Source organism: Schistocerca serialis, chromosome 1 (assembly GCF_023864345.2).
Source record: "Schistocerca serialis cubense isolate TAMUIC-IGC-003099 chromosome 1, iqSchSeri2.2, whole genome shotgun sequence".
Taxonomy (NCBI): Eukaryota; Metazoa; Arthropoda; class Insecta; order Orthoptera; family Acrididae; genus Schistocerca; species Schistocerca serialis.
The window spans coordinates 277401125-277417546 of NC_064638.1; the positions used below are offsets into that span (position 1 = coordinate 277401125).

At 46.5% G+C, this 16422-nt stretch overlaps 1 pseudogene; it reads left to right on the plus strand.

The window, feature by feature from the left end:
- Positions 1–703: 703 nt before the first annotated feature.
- LOC126425290 (5S ribosomal RNA) lies at positions 704–821 on the plus strand (annotated as a pseudogene).
- The last annotated feature ends 15601 nt before the right edge of the window (positions 822–16422 follow it).

Below are 16422 nucleotides of genomic sequence, written 5' to 3' on the forward strand. Positions count from 1 at the left end.
TAGTGTACATTTGAGCGAGATAATGCCCGCCTGCACACAGCGAGAGTCTCTGCTGCTTGTCTTCGTGCTCCCAAACCCTACCTTGGTCAGCAAGGTCGCCGGTTCTCTCTCCAATTGCAATCGTTTAAGGCATTATGTGCTGGGCCCTCCAACCATCTCAGGATTTTGATTATCTAATGTGCGATTTCACAGAATTTGGCACGATATCCCTCAGGAGGACATCCAACAACCATGTCAGTCCATAGAAAATATTGCATAAGGGCCATAGTGTACCGACGCGTAATTGACTTGCTCTATTTGTGAATCTCATTCTCTCGAATAAATCATCCAATTTTTCTGAATTTGTTATCATTTGTTTGTTTATACATGTACGTCACCTATATCGATTTCCTCCGCGCCACGGATGAAAATCAAAAGTGTCCTGCTATGAAAAGAAATGACACCCCAGACCATCACTCGGGCCGCATCGCGGGCGACATTGAGGTTGGTAACTCACCTCTGCCCGCGGCGGTTCCAGACACGTCTTCGCTGATCATCGGGTCTCATTTCGAATTGGGGCTCGTCACTGAAGACAATGCTACTCCAGTCAATGAAATTCCAGACCAGAGACGTGTCTGGAGACGACCTGAACAGCGGCGGGATCGCAACCCAACTGTCGCTCGCTAAGACACATTCGTTTAAAACAACGCCAGTGATAAATATCGCCAACGGCCTTGCCCCAGTGTTAACACCGGTTCCCGTCAGATCATCGATGTTAAGCGCTGTCGGGCTGGGCTAGCACTTGGATGGGTGACCATCCGGTCTGCCGAGCACTGTTGGCAAGCGGAGTACACTCAGCCCTTGTGAGACAAACTGAGGAGCTACTTGATTGAGAAGTAGCGGCTCCGGTCTTGGAAACTGACATACGGCCGGAGTGCGGTGTGCTGACCACATGCCCCTCCATATCCGCATCCAGTGACGCCTGTGGTCTGAGGATGACACGGCGGCCGGTCGGTACCGATAGGCCTTCAAGGCCTGTTTGGTAGGAGTTTAGTTTTAGTTTAGTGATAAATATCAGTGGATTACTCAGGAACATCAAGGCAAATTAGGACAAAAAATGAAAAAGGAAGTGCTATTTACTCGCAAAAATCTTGTGATTGACGTTGCAAAATCTGTAAAAATGGGAGAGAACAGTTTCATTGTAACATCCGAAATGTCTTCTTACCATGTGCAGAAAACAATTCACTGCTTTTGTTGAACTCATGACCTGGACCTAACGACACTTCTGTTTTTACGAGGACAACAAAAACACTGTTAATATAGTACGGATTTCATCCTGAATTAATTATGTGATTTAGCCACTGGATTAAAAAATTAAAAAAATTCAAGACTCTACAGCATTTGTCTGAAAAGTTTGGGGTAGTATAACTTCCGTCAGGTGTTTGTCATTTCAGGTTTATTAGCGGAATAGTATTCTCAAACTTCAGTCATTTCCGCACTGTCGGCTTGCGTCACCGCATTGTATGAATTTACTCAAGTATGCCTGGTACGCAGCACAATATGTAGAAGAACGGTCCCGACCTTTTCCTACTCTATTTCAGTTCTGTCTAAATTAAACTAGTAATTACTATGAAGTGCCTGAATTCATTAATTTTTCTTTTAAATTACAGGGTGCGGCAGCGTTCATAGTGTGATATTAAAAACACACTGTCAGTCAGTAACTGTAATTGATTTATTACCTCTTATGTCAATTAATAGTTAAAGGTATGCCATTTACTAATGTGTAAGTCATTGTCCATTGCATGGACTACTTTTTGAATATAACTCCTGTCAAATGATGGTAACGTATTCCCAGGTACATTGCCGGCAGCAGTTCTGATACGATCCTTCTACTCGGGAATGGTGGCCAGAATTTGCATGGATTTCTTGCTGGAGACATTTCCCGGTAGATTAATTTCCGGTTTTGGTGACATTTCCTGGCCGCCTCGCTCACCTGATCTTTCATGTGCAGACTTTTTCCTTTGGGGCTACCTGAAGCGAGAAGTGTTCCGAACACGTTGTGCCACCATTCCTGAGTTGCAGTATCGCATCACAACTGCCGTCGACAATGTCCCAGGGAATACGTTACGCCTAGTTAAGGAAAGCTTCCAACGCCGCCTAGATGAATGTGCTGTGCAGAGGGGGCATCATTTGACAGGAATCATAATCAAAAAGTAATCCACGCAATGTACAATGACTTATACATTAGTAAATGGCATAACTTTAACTATTAATTGACGTAAGAGGTAATAAATAAATTACAGTTACTGCCTGATGGTATGTTTTTAACATCCTACTATGAACGCTGCCGCACCCTGTATGTGCCGACTGTAAGGAAAATGTCTGAAGGGGAAGGTGCATGTACAGGAGGTGAGCAGAAAAGCGCCGGCTCACCCCCACCACCGTGCTGCCCTCACACTGCGGCATCTCAATGCACCTGATGGCTCTATCACGTCAGTGCTGGAGTATGGTGAAATGGTGTAGGGAAATGCTGTCGGTTCATCACCGAAGATGCTGCAAACGGTGCAGAACAAGGCTCTCAGGCTGGCGTTGCACCTTTCCCGAGATTACTCCACCAGGCAACTTCGCCAGACTGCCGCAATTCCGACGCTGAAGGAACGATTCCGCCGAACGGCGACAAGATTCTTCGCGGTGACGCGGGAATCTGAAAACCGACACGCTAGTGGCGTGGGAAACCAAGTGCGCTGGCGGCCGACAACGAGGTGACGAGACCTGCTGCACCACAATGCGAGAGAGGAAGAAGCGCGCAACTGACACAGAAAGGTCGCACCAAGGGACTCTAGGAAGCAGCGAGAGCAGCAGGATTCTGCTTAACCTATAATAAACCGATGTAAATACACTCCTGGAAATGGAAAAAAGAACACATTGACACCGGTGTGTCAGACCCACCATACTTGCTCCGGACACTGCGAGAGGGCTGTACAAGCAATGATCACACGCACGGCACAGCGGACACACCAGGAACCGCGGTGTTGGCCGTCGAATGGCGCTAGCTGCGCAGCATTTGTGCACCGCCGCCGTCAGTGTCAGCCAGTTTGCCGTGGCATACGGAACTCCATCGCAGTCTTTAACACTGGTAGCATGCCGCGACAGCGTGGACGTGAACCGTATGTGCAGTTGACGGACTTTGAGCGAGGGCGTATAGTGGGCATGCGGGAGGCTGGGTGGACCTACCGCCGAATTGCTCAACACGTGGGGCGTGAGGTCTCCACAGTACATCGATGTTGTTGCCAGTGGTCGGCGGAAGGTGCACGTGCCCGTCGACCTGGGACCGGACCGCAGCGACGCACGGATGCACGCCAAGACCGTAAGATCCTACGCAGTGCCGTAGGGGACCGCACCGCCACTTCCCAGCAAATTAGGGACACTGTTGCTCCTGGGGTATCGGCGAAGACCATTCGCAACCGTCTCCATGAAGCTGGGCTACGGTCCCGCACACCGTTAGGCCGTCTTCCGCTCACGCCCCAACATCGTGCAGCCCGCCTCCAGTGGTGTCGCGACAGGCGTGAATGGAGGGACGAATGGAGACGTGTCGTCTTCAGCGATGAGAGTCGCTTCTGCCTTGGTGCCAATGATGGTCGTATGCGTGTTTGGCGCCGTGCAGGTGAGCGCCACAATCAGGACTGCATACGACCGAGGCACACAAGGCCAACACCCGGCATCATGGTGTGGGGAGCGATCTCCTACACTGGCCGTACACCACTGGTGATCGTCGAGGGGACACTGAATAGTGCACGGTACATCCAAACCGTCATCGAACCCATCGTTCTACCATTCCTAGACCGGCAAGGGAACTTGCTGTTCCAACATGACAATGCACGTCCGCATGTATCCTGTGCCACCCAACGTGCTCTAGAAGGTGTAAGTCAACTACCCTGGCCAGCAAGATCTCCGGATCTGTCCCCCATTGAGCATGTTTGGGACTGGATGAAGCGTCGTCTCATGAGGTCTGCACGTCCAGCACGAACGCTGGTCCAACTGAGGCGCCAGGTGGAAATGGCATGGGAAACCGTTCCACAGGACTACATTCAGCATCTCTACGATCGTCTCCATGGGAGAATAGCGGCCTGCATTGCTGCGAAAGGTGGATATACACTGTACTAGTGCCGACATTGTGCATGCTCTGTTGCCTGTGTCTATGTGCCTGTGGTTCTGTCAGTGTGATCATGTGATGTATCTGACCCCAGGAATGTGTCAATAAAGTTTCCCCTTCCTGGGACAATGAATTCACGGTGTTCTTATTTCAATTTCCAGGAGTGTAGCTTCGTGGAAAACAGTCAGTCCATTGTTTACACGTTTCCACAGATGCTGTTCACTGTTTACGTACATTTGAAATAGTTTTCCTTGTGCGATAGAAATTAGCATTTAGATAAATCGTAGATGAGCATATTTCTGTGTAGTACAATGTAGGGCCAAAAGGAAAGACGTTTAACCTTAGTAGTTCAACTCCTTCCAACTTACAACGAATAGACACAAAGGACAGCCTTTTCTGCGACTGTTCTAGGAAGGAAAAAGAAAATGTAAACTACTTCCCGTTTTCCTGTAGTTTCTTCGAAGCACAGCAAAACTGTTTACTCCACAACCTTCTGAAATTAAAGGAGCCCTCTCTGTGTCACAAATTTTTGTTGTGGTCTTCAGTCCAAAGACTGCTTTGATGTAACTCTCCACGCTACTCTATCCTGTGCAAGCCACTTCATCTCCGAGTAACTACTGCAACATACAACGCTCTGAATCTGCTTGCCGTATTCATCTCCTGGTCTCCCTCTACGATTTTTACCCTCCACGCTGCCCTCCAGCACTAAATTGGTGATCCCTTGATGCCTCAGAAAGTGTCCTACCAACCGATCCCTTCTTTGAGTCAGGTTGTACCACAAACTGGTCTTCTCCCCAATTTTATTAAGTTGTTGTTGTTGTTTTTTTGGGGAAGGAGACCAGACAGCGTGGTCATCGGTCTCATCGAATTAGGGAAGGATGGGGAAGGAAGTCGGCTGTGCCTTTTCAGAGGAACCATCCCGGCATTTGCCTGGAGTGATTTAGGGAAATCACGGAAAACCTAAATCAGGATGGCCAGACGCGGGATTGAACCGTCGTCCTCCCGAATGCGAGTCCAGTGTCTAACCACTGCGCCACCGCGCTCGGTTTTTATTAAGTACCTCCTCGTTAGTTGCGCGATCTACCCATCTAATCTTCAGCATTTTTGTGTAGCACCACATTTCAAAAGCTTCTATTCTCTTATTGTTTAAACTGTTTATCGTCCATGTTTCACTTCCATACATGGCTATACTACATACAAATACTTTCAAGGGACTTCCTGACACTTAAATCTATACTCGATGTTAACAAATTTCTCTACTTCAGAAACGCTTTTTCTTTGCAACTGCCAGTCAACATTTTATATCCTCCCTACTTTGACCATCATCCGTTATTTTGCTTCCCAAATAGCAAATCTCATTTACTACTCTAAGTGTCTCATTTCTTAATCTAATTCTCCCAGCATCACCAGATTTAATTCGACTACATTCCATTATCCTCGTGCTGCTTTTGTTGATGTTCATCTTATATCCTCCTTTCAAGACACTGTCCATTACGTTCAACTGTTCTTCCAAGTCCTTTCCTGTCTCTGACAGAATTACAATGCCACCGGCAAACCTCAAAATTTTTATTTCTTCTCCCTGGACCGTAATTCCTAATCCAAATTTTCATTTGTATCCTTTACTGCTTGCTCAATATACAGATTGAATAACGTCGGGGGTGGGCTACAACCATGTCTCGCTCCCTTCTCAGCCACTGCTTCCCTTTAGTGCCTCTCGACTCTTACAACTGCCATCTGGTTTCTGTAAATATTATAAATAGCCTTTCGCTCCCAGTGTTTTACCTCTGCCACCTTTAGAATTTGAAAGAGAGTGTTCCAGTCGACACTGTCAAAAGCCTTCTCTAAGTTTGCAAATACCATAAACATAGTTTTGCCTTTCTTTAACTTATCCTCACGTAGAGCCTCAAATATACAAAGCACATTTTTGTTTTGTTGTGGCGTAACGAGACAGCTACGCCACACTGAAGTAGCCGAAAGGCACGCGTAATCTCAAGTAGGCTAGATAGAGGTCTGAAACAGGATACTTATTAATGTTATAAAGAAAAGTATGTAGCTGCTGGAATACTTAACTTTTAATCTATCCTTGTTGTATACATCGTTCTTGATGAGACATTTCATACGATAACTATCAAACTATGTAAGGCTAATGGCGCCTTGCTAGGTCGTAGCCATTGACTTAGCTGAAGGCTATTCTAACTGTCTCTCGGCAAATGAGAGAAAGGCTTCGTCAGTATAGTCGCTAGCAAAGTCGTCGTACAACTGGGGCGAGTGCTCGTCCGTATCTCGAGACCTGCCTTGTGATGGCGCTCGGTCTGCGATCACACAGTGACGACACGCGGGTCCGACATGTACTAAATGGACCGCGGCCGATTTAAGCTACCACCTAGCAAGTGTGGTGTCTGCCGGTGACACCACATGTTTCATATGAGACAACAATGCACATGTATGAAATTTTGTATACTGTTGTGCAGGATTTATCGCGGTTGGTAGTGGAGCGCTGGTAATCGCAGGGGACACGCTGGGCACCACGGTTTCTCCAGTCATAAGCACCGATCTAAACCTGCAACTAAGGCAGGTACAAGCCAACGGCCCACTTACAACGTTCCCAGACTGATTGATATTACTATCTTTAAAGTATATACATTCATTAATAAAAGTTTTATTCGATAAAACAGTAATAAAACTTGGAATAAAATCTGAATTTAATTACTTTGCTCCCTAGACAATAACCACTCACAATACACGTAAAATACAAGGAACGGACACACACACACACACAAACACACAGACACACACACACATACACACACACACACACACACACACACACACACACAAACACTCACACACACATTGTACATTAACCCCTACAAACCACACACGTACAACACGATTACTAATGCCCACTGCACCGGCTTATTATTCAGCATTGCGCTTTAACTCGCTACTGTTCAAATACCACAACCGAAACAAATCGAGCAGCGGTATTTGGTGGCCGAGCGCAGTTTAAGATAAAGTTATGCTGAAGGATTCTTGCTTAATAGCCTTACTTCTGATTTAAATTATCTGAAACCAAAAAGTTAAATTGCCGTGGTGACCATTTTCAAGTTACAGGAGGTGGCCCTTTGAGCACCAGTAATTCTAAAATTGTACTTTTTTAAAAATTTGAATATACGTTAACCAGCAGTGGAGCAGCACGGTGGCGTACCGTGCCTTAACGCCTCGGTTTTACTTAGAATCATGCGGGACACCACTGTCACAGTCTTAATGTTTAAGCCTCATAATCCTTACAGCGTATAACAACTTAACCAATGTTATGATTGCAGGAAAAACTTCCACTGTGTCCCCCACGCGGGGCCGGACGCAAACACTTCAGTAATTTAGCAGAATTGGATAGCCCTCTACACAGACAACACACATTGGGAAGATGTGTGAAGCACATTCCACGTAAGGGTGTAAAGCAAAACTGCTGGCCCCTACCGCAGTGAGCAAATTAGTAAAAATAAAAACTTCACAACTTCCCGTAACTTAGGCGAACTAGACCAGTAGCAGCAAGTGACACGACAACGACGGAACAGCCAAAAGGGCCACACTTCGTGATACCACTTTGCATCAGATTCAAGCAACAATGACGTTGTTCCGCGCCGAGCGGTGCTGCTCGAAACCCGTAGCTGCCAGCAATATTTGTTCTGTAGTGCCGACTGCCCAGCAGTTTACGCAGTTCTGGACGTTGGTTGTCGGTAATGCAAAAAAATGGTTCAAATGGCTCTGAGCACTATGGGACTTAACTTCTTCGGTCATCAGTCCCCTAGAACTTAGAACTACTTAAACCTAACTAACCTAAGGACATCACACACATCCATGCCCGAGGCAGGATTCGAACCTGCGACCGTAGCGGTCGCGCAGTTCCAGACTGTAGCGCCTAGAACCGCATGGCTACTGCGGCCGGCTGTCGGTAATGCACTGAAGCGCCAAAGAAACTGGTACAGGCATGCGTATTCAAATACAGAGGTATGTAAACTGGCAGAATACGGAGCCGGCCGCTGTGACAGAGCGGTTCTAGGCGCTTCAGTCTGGAACCGCGCTGCTGTTACAGTCGCAGGTTCGAATCCTGCTTCGGGCATGGATGTGTGTGATGTCTTTAGGTTAGTTAGGTTTAAGTAGGTCTAAGTCTAGGGGACTGATGACCTCAGATGTTGAGTCCTATAGTGCTCAGAGCCATTTGAACCAAGCAGAAAACAGCACTGCGGTCGGCAACGCCTATATAAGACAAAAAGTGTCTGCCGCAGTTGTTAGATCGGTTACTGCTGCTACAGTGGCAGGTTATCGAGACTTACGTGAGTTTGAGCGTGGTGTTATAGTCGGCGCACGAGCGATGGGACACAGCATTTCCGAAGTAGCGATGAAGTGGGGGTATTCCCAGACGACCATTTCACGAGTGTATCGTCAATATCAGGAATGCGTTGAAACATCAAATCTCCGACATCGCTGCGGCCTGAAAAAGATACTACAAGAACGAGGCCAATGACGAATTAAGAGAAACGTTCAAAGTAACAAGAGTGCAATCCTGCAACAAATTGCTGTAGATTTCAATGCCGGGTCATCAACAAGTGTCAGCGTGCGAACTATTCAACGAAATACCATCGATATGGGCTATTGGAACGGAACGCCCACTCCACTCGTGTACCCTTGATGACTGCACGACACGAAGCTTTACACTTCGCCTGGGCCAATCAGCACCGACACTGGACTCTCGATAGCTGGAAACATGTTGCCTGGTCGGACGTGTCTCGTTTCAAATTGTGTAGAGCGGATGGACGTGTACGGGTTTGGAGACAACCTCATGAATCCACGGATACTGCTCGTTAGCAGGGGACTATTCAAGCAGGTGGAGGCTCTATAATGGTGTGAGGCATGTGCAGTTGAAGTCAAAGGGGCCCGTGATACGTCCAGATACGACTCTGGCAGGTGACACCGTAAGCATCCTGTCTGATCACCTGCATCCATTCATGTCCATTGTGCATTACGACGGACTTCCAGCAGGACAATGCGATATCCCACACGTCCAGAATTGCTACAGTGTGGCTCCAGGAACACTCTTCTGAGTTTCAACACTTCCACTGGCCACCAAACTCCCCAATCATGAACATTATTGAGCATATCTTGGATGCCTTGCAACATGCTGTTCAGTGGAGATTTCCACCCCCTCGTACTCTTACGGATTTATGGACACCCGGTAGGATTCATCGTGTCAGTTCCGTTCAGCACTACTTCGGACATTAGTCGGTTCTGTGCCACGTCGTGTTGCGGCGCTTCTGCGTGCTCGTGGGGGCCTAGTGTACCAGTTTCTTTGGCTCTGCAGTGTAGAGTCAGGGTACCTTGCACTACCGATCCCGAGTCTACATCAAAAGTTAACACTCTGAGACACAGTGACACTGAAGACCTCAGTAACGGATCACAATGTAGTTAATGCATCTGTATGCATCACCCAACTTGTACCATCTTAGAAGGCGTGCGTGGACAAATCCGACCGACTGCTACAGCGATGTTATGGAATCTCACCGACAAACAGTATACATCGCCAGTCTACTACACCACAAAAATACCTTCTTTCTTCATGTAATGTCCGCTTTTGCATTATCAGTACCACAGGCAATAATAAAACAATTCTCTTAGACAGATTGTTGAAAGTACTACGTGGAATCCTCATATCACTATTCCCAGCCATCGCTGTGTTCCCGAAAGAAAAACAGTAACACTCCATGCTACGACGCCGAACTTCCGTAGACCACACCGGTGGATCACAAACAGGAGATGTTACAACAAGCAATTCCCAGAGCCAACTGCCGCTATTTGCTTCCCCAAACACTCCACGCTTCTCATCGACGGCTCTCCGCCGACAACGTAGCGGAAGGGCGCGCGTATTCAAACCGCCGGAACGATGAACATCCGGCACATTGTGTGTGGCTGCATAAACACTCTGATTCCAGGAGTATGCTTCTCAATCTCCGTCGAATTCTGTATCTTATACGTTGATATGCCAGTATGCCTTACCTATGATTACTGAACCTAAGTGGAAATTGTAAAATAAGCCGGGCGAGGTAGCTGCGTCTTATCCCGGTTCGCCCGCCGTTCCCCGTCGGAGGTTCGAGTTCTCCCTCGGGCATGGGTGCGTGTGTCGTCCCTAGCGTAAGTTACTTTAAGTTAGATTAAATAGTGTGTAAGCTTAGGGACCGATGACCTTAGTAGTTTGGTCCCATAAGACCTTACCACAAATTCCCAATTTGTAAAATAACTTAATATCGTTGTTCAAACTATTTACATTATGATTTCGCTGTACATGTCGTTTTATGTTTGTACCAAGTTGTTGGCAATATGCTCAAATAAGCTCAAGCCAGATGACAACACAAGAAAAGAAAAATAGACTTACAATTAGTCAGTTAGTAGTGTAGATCCATCTTACGTTGCAGATAATGACGGAACCTACCACTGGAATTTCACTCTCGGTGTAAATACCGCAGTAGATGAGTGAAACCACATTGTTTTTTATGAAATAGAGAATGGGGAAAGAAAAGGAAGGGATGGGCGAGAATTTGAGGCTTCCAGACTCACAGTGTCCTGGACCGAGACTCAAACCCGAATTTACCGCTTCTCACGAAAAAGATGGAAGAGCGCAGAAAGTGGAAAAGTGTAGAAACTGAAGAAGGCAAAAAGAGGTACAGGAAACTGAATAATGAATTAAGAAGAGAAACTGAAGAAGCAAGAGAAAAATGAATGAAATAGAAATGCGACGAAATAGAGAAAATGGAGAGAGAGGGAAAGTATGAAATGATGTATAGACTGGCTAGTGAGATAGTTTTTGAACGTAAAAGAAAGAGGAATAACATGGAAATAGAGGGAGCGGATGGTACTCTAGCAGCAGAACCACAGGAGGTTTTGTACAGATGGCAAGAATATATTGAATGTCTGTGTAAGGGGGATGAAATGCAAAGCGAAATTAATGTTGAAAAGGAGCAATATGTGCCGCAAGATGGAAAGGGATTTACCATCTTGGAAGCAGAAGTAGAAAAGGCGCTGAAGGAGACGAAGAATAGGGAGGCATGTGGAATTGATGATTGGCCAGCGGAACTGTTGAAGAGTCTGGGAAACAAGGCAAGAAAAGAAATAGGCTACCTCTATATATATATGAGAAAGGGGAATGACCTGAGGACTTCGCTGCAACAGTTATGATACCAATAGAGAAAAAGAGAAACACTAAAAAATGTGAAGAGCACCGGACCAACAGTCTAATTTCTCATGCAGCTAAAGTCTTGCTGAGAGTGTTGAGTAGAAGGTTATATGGCAAGCTGGATAGAGGGATTGCAGAGGAGCAGTTCGGATTCAGAAGAGGGAAAGGAACAAGAGATGCTATTGGCCTGCTAAGAACTATAGGGGAAAGATATATGGAAAAGGGTAGAGAAATCTTTGCTGTTTTTATGGATTTAGAAAAGGCTTTTGACAGAGGTCAGTGGAACAAGCTGACGGATATCTTGAAGAGGAAAGGAGTAGATTGAAAAGAGAGACGACTGATACAGAATCTATATTTATACCAGAAAGTAAGAATGAGGATAGGAAATGAAATTTCAGAAGGAAGCAGCATTGAACGAGGTGTTAGACAAGGTTGTTGCCTTTCCCCACTGTTTTTTAACATATAACTTGAAGAGATTATTACGAAAGGCTTAGATGGGAAAAGAGGAATATTTATTGGTGGAAAGAGAATATAAATGTATAAGGTTTGCTGATGACATGGTATTAGTGGCAGAAAGTGAGCGGACAGTGAATAACATGCTCAAAGATCTGAATGAAGGTTGTGTGGAATATGGGATGCAAATAAACGCAGCAAAAACAAGGAGTATGGTCATCAGTACAAGACGCAGACTGTCCAATATTAAAATAGGACAATCTACCATTAGCCAAGTAAGTGAATTTAAATATCTCGGAAGCACAATAACTGAAGACTTGAGATGTCACCAGGAGGTGAAAACTCGAATTGCCATAGCGAAGGAGGCATTCAACAGAAATAGGAGACTCTTATGTGGCAAATTAGATAGACTAAGGAAAAGGCTCGGCAAATGTTTTGTTTGGAGTGTGGCACTATACGGGGCAGAAACATGGGCACTGAGACGAGAGGATGAAAAAAGGTTAGAAGCATTTGAGATCTGGATGTGGAGGAGAATGGAGAGAATAAGCTGGATGGAAAGAGTGAGTAATGAAAGAGTATTGGAAAGGGTTCGTGAGAGAAGATGTCTGCTGAAGGTTGTAAGAGAAAGGAAAAAGAACTGGTTGGGACATTCATTGAGAAGGGAGTGCTTGCTAGCAGATGCTTTGGAAGGATTGGTTTGTGGGAGAAGACTGAGAGGAAGAAGGAGATACAAGGTGATAGACGACTTAAAGGGAAGAGGAAATTATGCAGACCTGAAGAGGATGGCAGAAGACTGGACAGCCTGGAGAACTACCATGTGAAAACCTGCCTTTAGGCAGAACACTGATGATGATGATGATGATGACGAACGGTTGTCTCAGCCACTTCAGCTTTACGAACCGACTCAAATTCCCAACTTATCACAGCGTCTCTAGTACATTAATCTCCTAATCGCAAATTATTGATTCCCGTATATATAAAGCGCGACGCCTCTTGACGTTTGCTTGAGAGCTGACGTACTAATATCGTGCTACGGGATCGGTCCTAATTACACAGCTATATGCATATGGCTACACGAGGAGCGACTCAGATCAATACAGCTCAAAAACTGGCGATAATATATATTACAAATACTGCATTATAATTTAGTTTCAAAACCCACGTTAATGGCCACTATATCACTGTACTCGTATTTTCAAGTGCTTTCGCATGTCTCCCCCGCTCGATTCCCTAGTACAAAAAAATCAGTTGAGTGCAACGTTGGCTGAAGAACAGAAGAGGAAGAGGTGTCCTGCACGCTTACGTACAGGAAAAATGAGATATTGCAAAAAATGTTATTCATTGTTTTATCTCAAGAAATATTGTTTAGAAGCATCTGACTAACCAACAACTTTATTACTTTCAACTTAACCACAGAGACTGTTGTAACAACTATAACAGTTCTACAATATCAACATCTGTGAAGCAAATACCATAAGCGAATTCCGCGTTTTGTTTTAAAATTTCATATTCTTTGATAAAGTCTTTTTATGCCCTGAAAACGCTTGACGTTACAAAGGCACAGAATGAAGTACGTGCTGATCCCCGTTTCCCGTTCTATTATCTTTTTTTTAAATTCTTATTATACTTCTCCTGCATCTGATTATACTTAATGTTTGTTTGTGGTGTGCTATCTGGGAGTTCTCACGAAGATAACTAAATTATAACTGCACCCAAGAGCCCCGTAAGCAGCTACAAGAGTGTATCTCGTACGCAGTAACACGCTTAGCCGGCCTCAGCCTCCGACGTCCTCGGCTGGGGCTCGGTGGCTGCGGAAACCCCACGTCCGTTTTAGTGGTGTCCGTCCGTCGCCGAAAATAGCGCCACGGAGGCATAAAGGCCCGGTTGGCGGGTAGCGGCCCTGCCTACCGATTATTCTGGATGGCAGGCGAGGCGAGGCGAGGCGAGACGGTAGTCCCGTGAGACGCCACGGCAGTATCAGCACTCATCAAGGTCTCTGATTTTATGAGTGGGCAAGCCAACCGTCATTGGTGCAGGTACCTCCAACGTCGATGGGCAAATACACTCCTGGAAATTGAAATAAGAACACCGTGAATTCATTGTCCCAGGAAGGGGAAACTTTATTGACACATTCCTGGGGTCAGATACACCACATGATCACACTGACAGAACCACAGGCACATAGACACAGGCAACAGAGCATGCACAATGTCGGCACTAGTACAGTGTATATCCACCTTTCGCAGCAATGCAGGCTGCTATTCTCCCATGGAGACGATCGTAGAGATGCTGGATGTAGTCCTGTGGAACGGCTTGCCATGCCATTTCCACCTGGCGCCTCAGTTGGACCAGCGTTCGTGCTGGACGTGCAGACCGCGTGAGACGACGCTTCATCCAGTCCCAAACATGCTCAATGGGGGACAGATCCGGAGATCTTGCTGGCCAGGGTAGTTGACTTACACCTTCTAGAGCACGTTGGGTGGCACGGGATACATGCAGACGTGCATTGTCCTGTTGGAACAGCAAGTTCCCTTGCCGGTCTAGGAATGGTAGAACGATGGGTTCGATGACGGTTTGGATGTACCGTGCACTATTCAGTGTCCCCTCGACGATCACCAGTGGTGTACGGCCAGTGTAGGAGATCGCTCTCCGCACTATGATGCCGGGTGTTGGCCCTGTGTGCCTCGGTCGTATGCAGTCCTGATTGTGGCGCTCACCTGCACGGCGCCAAACACGCATACGACCATCATTGGCACCAAGGCAGAAGCGACTCTCATCGCTGAAGACGACACGTCTCCATTCGTCCCTCCATTCACGCCTGTCGCGACACCACTGGAGGCGGGCTGCACGATGTTGGGGCGTGAGCGGAAGACGGCCTAATGGTGTGCGGGACCGTAGCCCAGCTTCATGGAGACGGTTGCGAATGGTCCTCGCCGATACCCCAGGTGCAACAGTGTCCCTAATTTGCTGGGAAGTGGCGGTGCGGTCCCCTACGGCACTGCGTAGGATCCTACGGTCTTGGCGTGCATCCGTGCGTCGCTGCGGTCCGGTCCCAGGTCGACGGGCACGTGCACCTTCCGCCGACCACTGGCGACAACATCGATGTACTGTGGAGATCTCACGCCCCACGTGTCGAGCAATTCGGCGGCACGTCCACCCGGCCTCCCGCATGCCCACTATACGCCCTCGCTCAAAGTCCGTCAACTGCACATACGGTTCACGTCCACGCTGTCGCAGCATGCTACCAGTGTTAAAGACTGCGATGGAGCTCCGTATGCCACGGCAAACTGGCTGACACTGACGGCGGCGGTGCACAAATGCTGCGCAGCTAGCGCCATTCGACGGCCAACACCGCGGTTCCTGGTGTGTCCGCTGTGCCGTGCGTTTGATCATTGCTTGTACAGCCCTCTCGCAGTGTCCGGAGCAAGTATGGTGGGTCTGACACACCGGTGTCAATGTGTTCTTTTTTCCATTTCCAGGAGTGTATTTTAATTCAGCACTGTTGCTTTCCTTGTCGATCTCGGATATCGACGTCCCTGGTTGCCAACAGTAAGTACCAATGTGGTCCAAAAGAGCCTGCACACGCTCAGTATTTATTGACAATACTAGTTTGTCAAACATTAAGTCACAGTGGAGGCAGGCAATAACAGGCATCCCCCAAGGTTCGGTATTATGTCCCGTGCACTTTTCATTCTGTGTCAATGGTATGTTGTAAGTAGGCTGTTTAGGTTTTAATGTTGGTAACGCCACGCAGCGCTCTGTATGAAAATCACTGACTGTGTTGTGTGCAGTCTGTGGCTGGTTGGACTCATTGTTGGAATATTCGCTTCTCTAGTGATGGGCAGTTGGATGTGAACAGCGCGTAGCGTTGGGCAGTTGGAGGTGACCCGCCAGCAGTGGTGGATGTGGAGAGAGAGAGATTCCAAAATTTGGGAGGTTTCTATAAGCGGACGATCTGGACATGCGTCCGCCATAAAAAGGAAATTTGTAAAGATGGATGTCATGAACTGATAGATTAAGGTAAATACGTTGTTTGTTCTCTATCAAAATTTTTCATTTGCTAACTATGCCTATCAGTAGTTAGTGCCTTCAGTAGTTAGAATCTTTTATTTAGCAGGCAGTATTGGCGCTCGCTGTATTGCAGTAGTTCGAGTAACGAAGATTTTTGTGAGGTAAGTGATTCATGAAAGGTATAGGTTGTTGTTAGTCAGGGCCATTCTTTTGTGGGGATTATTGAAAGTCAGACTGCGTTGCGCTAAAAAAATATTGTGTGTCAGTTTAGTGATGATCAGAATAAGTAAAGAGAAAACTGTTTGAGTACGTTGAGTTTTGCTCAGCTGTTTGAAAATCAAATAACGTAGAAGTTTACCAGAACAGTATTTCATAATTTTTCAAATGGGACATTTTAATGTCATCAGTTTTGTCCTGCCGCAAATACCACATGTATGCTGATGACCTTCTGTTGTATGCAAGTGCAAAACGAATAAGCCTGAAGACAGCTATCGAGAATCTCAATATCGATTTGTGTGCTCAGGATATAAGGCTGAAGCTGAATCCATCCAAAATCCAAAGGGTACTGGTTCGTTATTCCACGCTCATTAACCTGAAA